We start from the raw sequence: 6,481 nt of genomic DNA, 5'->3' as shown, positions 1-6,481 counted from the left end.
CCGCCGCCGGGAGTCCCAGCGTCAGTCCCGCAGTCCGGCACCCGGGGGCCGAGGCAAGAGGCCAGGGTGGGGAGGCGAGGCTCCGCGCGGCCATAGGGAGGAGGAGGAGAAGGCAGGGCGTCAGAGCTTCAGGCCACCTTGGCCGTTGCCTGGGCCCCAGTCCCCTGCAGCCGCCTCCGCGCTCCGCCCCGCCCCGGATGCCTGTGTTACCCTCCAGGATGTCGGAGTTTCTCTTCTTCTTAAAAAGAACTTCGTGCCTGCCAGTTCGGCGCGGGAGACCCGGCGAGACTCATCCTGGGAGTGCTGTGCTGTGCCCTCCCTCCGCCGCGAAATATCGGGGATTTCTTTCTTTCTTTCTTTTTGCATAATTCATTCCCTGCCCTCTCCCTTTCGTCGGGAAGCCCCGCTCTTCCTCCCTCCTTTCCGCTCCAGTGCCAGGACACTACTTACCCCAGAGTTCTCTTCTCTGCAGCTTCCTAGACCAGGTGCAACTCTTGCCTGCAAGTCCCTACCTCCCTCCTCCCGAAAGGGGGGATACTGCCTTTCCAAGTCCGGGTGCCAGCAGCGGCCGCTGCCAACTGCGCCTTTGCCCAGCTCCGGGAGGATCCGAGACTATTGGAAACCCGGACTTTAGGGGAACGGGCTTCCCTTCTTGTCTTTTATTCTGTTTTTCTGTAGGGAAGCTCTAGTGCTTTGGAGGCTTTTGCTGGGCGCCAGGATACTCTCCGCCAACGACACTCGGCAGCTTCCACTGAAGGAGATTTCCCCACCAAGCCCGCGCGCGCGCGCACACGCCCAGTGCGCGGCTCTCCAAGGCCCCGGGGAAAGGTAGGGGAGGCGCGAGCGCCACCCACCACCCGGACGGAGGGCGCAGCCTGCCGATCCGCAGACGGTCTCGCGGGGAAGAGGGCTGTTTGAAGCCGTGAAAGGACTTGAACCCAGCTGCAGCGTTGATGCGGGAGAATTGGAAGGAAACCCTGCTCTCGGGACTGTTCGCCTAAGAGGGCTGGGAGCGAAAGGGGAAAGGAAAAAAAAAAAAAAATTCTCAGCGGATTTGTGTGCTTCTGTCGCTGCCTTCGGGGTTTGCGAGAGCCCAGACCTACCTCTTTGGGGGGCGCTGAAGAAGAGGGCAGCATACAGGGAATCCCAGGAAAGATCTCGGATTTCTCGACGCGCTTGTCCGGACTGCGAACTGTGACGTTAGGAGATGATTGTGCACAAGCGCGCGGATGGACACACACAACTAACACAAACACACGAGAATCCGCAGGGATTTTTAAAATTATTATTTTGCACGTTTACATCATGGATATTGAGAAGCCATATCAGTGTAAGACTCAGTCTAATAACTGCATTAAGGGTGGATACATGTGGAGAGTAAGGAGACGAAGGAAAGGGTGCCGTTCAGACGCACAGAGTCGATGTAGTGAGTCTTCCGGTCGTGATCCCAGCACCCAGGCTGTGTGGCACCCAAGGGTGCAGGGTGGAAGCGGAAGGAGTTACACTTACAGTGTTCCTAGCATTCTTGAACCGACTTCAATTGCTCAGGAGTCTGGCGGGTATTTCTGCTGAGCGGCGGGGAGAAGAGGGAGGGATGAGGGAGGGAGCAGATCGGAGCAGCAGCTCTGAGCTGTCTGGGCTGGACCAACTGCGGGAGCCAGAGCTGCGTAGTCCCGCCGCCTCCAGCGTTCGAACAAGGAGCCACAAGCAGACCTGCCTACTTTTAAAGAAGAAGTGGTCGTGAGATCTGTTCTCTGAGATGAAGGCTAAGACTCCAGGTGGTCAACACATAGAAAATCTCGACCCAGATTAAATAAAGCCAGCGTTCTTAGGTAGAGAGTTTGGAGACTCAGCCAGAAAGGCATTGGAAGTTCGGAACATTAAAAGAATACGAGATAGTGAGAATTCGCTCATTTGGGAAACGTACGGGGGGAGGGGGGTAGTGGTGGTCGTGGAAGGTGTTGTTTGTCTCCGTGCCTTGAAAGTAGACTGCGTGAAGAAATATTTTTGAGGGGAGAGAAAATAAAGCAGTTTGTCAAAGAAAAGCATATTCCATCCGAGCGAGAGTTCAGAACCGTGGACAGCGACCCACCTTTGGTCCTGGAGTAGAGGGCGGCCAGCAGGAGGATTCTCCCTGTGGGAACAGAACCAGGGTACCTGGGTTTTTATACCGCGATCCATTCATTTACTCATGAATTCTGGAATTATTAAGTGTCTTATACGTGTCAAACACTGTGGCCAGATGCTGGGGTTTTGTCACTGAAAAAGCATAATCCTTGCTTTCAAAAAGCTTACAGATCAAATGTTCCTCTACAGTCTTTTCAGCTGTGCTCTCACCTCCAACATTCCTGAAGATTGTAGACTCTATTATTGGTCACTAAGTGTCTTCAGTTTTTAAAATGTCAACACATAAGAGAGTATTTGATAGTAAATGATAATAATACTACTAATAAAATAGCTTATATATTGATTGTTATGTGGTGGGCATTGCTGAATCCCTTATATGAGCTATCTTATTTAATCATCATAACATCGCTGTGAAATAAAACATCATTATTACGTCGGTTTTTCTAATGATGAAACAAACCCAGAGAAGTTGTTTGCCCAAAGTTCAAAGCTACTGACTGGTAGTGTAGAGGCTGTAACTGGGCTGTCTAAACTCAGAAGCCATGCCATACCACCTCCCCACATGCTCTGCACAATGAAAAGTATCATCTTGAGGAGGACATTTTGTACTTAAAGAAAGCAGAACACACACACACAAGATACAACCAAAAGCTATTCAAAGGCAGGATGAAAATGAATAGATTATGCAATTTAGCACCTAATTACTTTAGAACTGGGAGCAGGAAAAGATTACTAGGAATTAGGAGTAGTCAGAAATATCTCTAATGAAATAATCTGGTGCCTACTCTATGCCAGTTCTGTTCTTGGCACTTGAAATACAGCAATAAACACAACAGTCCCCCAACACTTTAATTCCATACTAGCAATCTCTAGAAGAAAGAACAATAATTTCTTAAGTCTTTTCTAAGATCAACCTATATTTTTTTTTCTGAGAAATCCTTCATGTTAATACGGCAAATAACTCAGTATGAACGTATTAAGTAGGAAGTTTTAAATTGAAATAAATTCTGCCTTCCTTTTTATTCAGCCTTTTTTTAATCCATAAAACTAACGAAATAAATGGGGAAGAAAATCTCCATGAAGTTAGGCAATATTTATAATTAAAATATAAAAATAAAATATAAAAGTAAAACATAAATATAAAATATATAATTAAAATATTAAAAACTCATTAAAATAGAAATGCTTCTTATTTTAGCCAAGAAGTTTCTTTAATATTTTAATGAGTTTATATTCATATCTCAATAACTACAAATTTAGTGCAAGTGTCTTACACATTGAACAAAGTCTTGGCCAAGCCCAAGTGTGAGAGATAATGCAAGTTGCCCTGTAGAGAGCAGAGGGTTGCAGTTTCACTGCCCAGAAGAGAATAATATTGAATTTCTTTGGGTTGTTTCTGTACCTTCCCTTTCATTTAACCCCATAGAAGAAGGAGTGGATCATCTGATAGTAAACTATGTATGAGTTTAACATTCAGTAGGCCTCATTTCTCAGAGGCTGGGAACACTGTATTAGAAGACAAAGGAGATCCAGCTCTCTTCACTACACCTCTATTCTCTTGATAAATCTGCCTTCAGGCACAATTAGCTCATTATTTTAATGTGCACATCTATACATGCTTATTCTCTTTGCTTTCCAAAAGCAGAGCCAATAAGGGTCTGCTTTCTTGTAGTAATTGGGTTTCTGAGACTTGCCAAAATCATCCATGTCATTGGGAAGGATTATTTAGAGGCTTCTTTGTAGATTCAGTCATCATTTGGATGATTTTCTTGCTTTGAAATTGGAGTTAGTCATTGTAAAGTGCCATTTTAATCTTATGTCTGAGCCATTTTATCCAATATAACTAATAGTAAAGTATTTTGGAACATATCAAGCTTTACTTAATGAATGCTCCATTCCCATTTAGAAGATGATCCTATTTTTAATTGCTTAGAGGCAAGAGGGAAAGAGAAGTTAGTGATTAAGCTACCTCAAACTTTCTACCAAAAGCTGAAATTACCCAAATAAATTGAAAGATGTACTATGTTCATGAATGAGGAAGCTCAATTTTGTTAAAATACTAATTTTCCCCAAATTTTAATTGGGATTATAGAGTTAATAAAAATCCCAGCAAACTTTAAAAAATAGAAATGGACAAGCTGCTTCTAAAATTTATATAAAAATACAAAGAACCTAAAATAACCAAAACACTTTAGAAAAAGAAAAACAAAATTAGACGATTTAAAATTATTTCAAAAGTTATTAAACTATAGTAATCAAGATAAATTTAGTAATGGCATCAAGATAGAAAAATTAATGGAACAGGATGCAGAGTCTATAAATAGACTGACATGTATAGATACAGTTAATTTTCTTTTTTTATTTTAAAGAGGTGGGGTACAATTCAGGATTAGGTAAACAAGTGGTCATCATACAGGTAGATTTGGGCCTCATCCCCACTTCATCTGGTTTGAGATCAGGTATGCTTATTGATGAAGTGTGTCTATCTACCTCCCCTGGCAGTTTTCAGCTACTGCCAATCTCTTTCTTACTGTATTATGGTAAATGTTCAGGGTCCACTTATGAGTGAGGACATTTGGTACTCAGTTCTTTGTTTCTGTGATAAATCACTGAGTATTATAGACTTTAAATCCATCCTTTTCAACAAAGGTGCAAATGCATTTTCTTAGAGGAAGAATAGTCTTTTTTTTTTTTTTTTTTTTAGCAAATTACCTTTTCAACATTTGGATGTTCATTTTCAAGAAAAAAGGAAGATGAACTACAACCCATTCTTTACACCATTTAGAAAATTAACTCAAAAGGATTGTAGATCTAAATGTAAAGCCTAAGCCTTTAAAACTATCAGAAAACACACACACACACACACACACACACACACACACACACACACAAATTTGTGTAAGCTTAGATCAGAAAAAGATTCCCTAGATATGGCACCATAATCATGATTCATTAAAAAGTTATGATTTGACTTCATCAAAATTAAGAATTTATGCCTTTTATTGTTTATTTTTAAAATTTATTTATTATAAAGATGTAGGGTACAATTCAGGGTTAGGTATACAAACAATAATCAGGCAGGTACCCTTGTTGATGAGGTATGCCCCTGAATTTATGCCTTTTAAAAGACAATCTTAGACCAGGTATAGTGGCTTACACCTGTAATTCCAGCACTTTGGGAGTCTGAAGTGAGAAGATTGCCTGAGCCCAAGGTTTGAGACCATACTGGGCAACTTGGTGAGCCCTCATCTCTACAATAAAAATTTTAAAAATTAGCTGGGCATGGTGGCATGTGCCTGTAGTTCCAGCAATTTGAAGAGCTGAAGAGGAAGGATCACTTGAACCCAGTAGGTTGAGGCTGTGGTGGTTGTGAGTATGCCACAGCACTCCAGCCTGGGAGACAGAGTGAGACTCCTACTCTAAATAAATAAATAAATAAATTACCATGTCAAGAGAATTAAAACATAGATTGTTGGGTAAAACATTTTTTAAAAAGATAATGTTAAGAAAATTAAAGAGTCACAGTCTGGGCAAAGATATTGGAAAATTATATACATCACCTATGTCTTGAAATCAAAACATATAAATAATTCTCAAAATTCAATTTACACACAAAACTTTAAAATGAGCAAATCAAATCATAAATGGATACTTTGCTAAAATGATGTACTGATGGCAAATAAAAATACAAAAAATTGCTGTATATCATTAGTCATGATGAAAATAAAAATTAACACTACCATGAGATACCAGTATATGCTTATTAGTCTGATTAAAGTTTAAAAAAATGACATTAAGTGTTAGTGAGAATGTGGAGCAACTAGAACTCTCATACATTATTGATGAGAAGGTACAATAGTACAGTCACTTCAGAAACAATGCCTGGCAGTTTCTTAAAAAGTGAAATATATTTCTTCATGTGTCTGTTGGTTGCTCGGACATCTTCCTTTGTGAAGTGTCTGTTCATATCTTTTGCCCATTTTATAATGGGATTGCTTGTTTTTTTCTTTTCAGCATATTTGAGTTCCTTGTAGATCCAGGATGTTAAGCCTTTGTCAGACCTGGTGTTGGCAAATACTTTTTCCCAGTCTGTAGGCTGTCTCCTTGCTCTCTTGATGGTTTCTTTGGCTTTGCAGAAGCTTGTCAGTTTAATAAGGTCCCACTTGTCTATCTTCTCTCTTATGACCTATGGGTTTCAGGTTTTGTTCAGGAATTGGATGCCAGTTCCGATTTCCATGAGGGTATTTCCTTCATTTTCTAAGGTTCTTATGGTTTGAGGTTTTAACACATGAAGAAATGTTCAACCTCACTAATCATCAGGGAGATGCAAATCAAAACCACACTGAGATACCAC

General features: G+C 41.3%; 1 protein-coding gene across 2 annotated transcripts in view; it reads right to left on the bottom strand.

Annotated features, from left to right (window-relative positions):
- Nucleotides 1–1,196, bottom strand: part of CA10 (carbonic anhydrase 10) — a 523,391-nt gene extending 522,195 nt beyond the window's left edge. The window contains exon 1 of one of the 2 annotated variants that reach the window (XM_021719507.1): nucleotides 1,104–1,196. The gene's annotated coding sequence lies outside the window, so the exon portion shown is untranslated. Of the gene's footprint in view, nucleotides 1–450; nucleotides 968–1,103 lie in introns of those variants that run through there. The other variant, XM_008071879.2, reaches the window with a different exon arrangement.
- Nucleotides 1,197–6,481: the final 5,285 nt, after the last annotated feature.

The sequence above is a fragment of the Carlito syrichta genome, unplaced genomic scaffold, assembly GCF_000164805.1.
Source record: "Carlito syrichta isolate Samal-C Ts95f unplaced genomic scaffold, Tarsius_syrichta-2.0.1 Scaffold314774, whole genome shotgun sequence".
In the NCBI taxonomy this organism is placed as follows: Eukaryota; Metazoa; Chordata; class Mammalia; order Primates; family Tarsiidae; genus Carlito; species Carlito syrichta.
The sequence above is the reverse complement of the archived record's forward strand: the minus strand, read 5'-3'. Positions and strand labels throughout refer to the sequence as shown.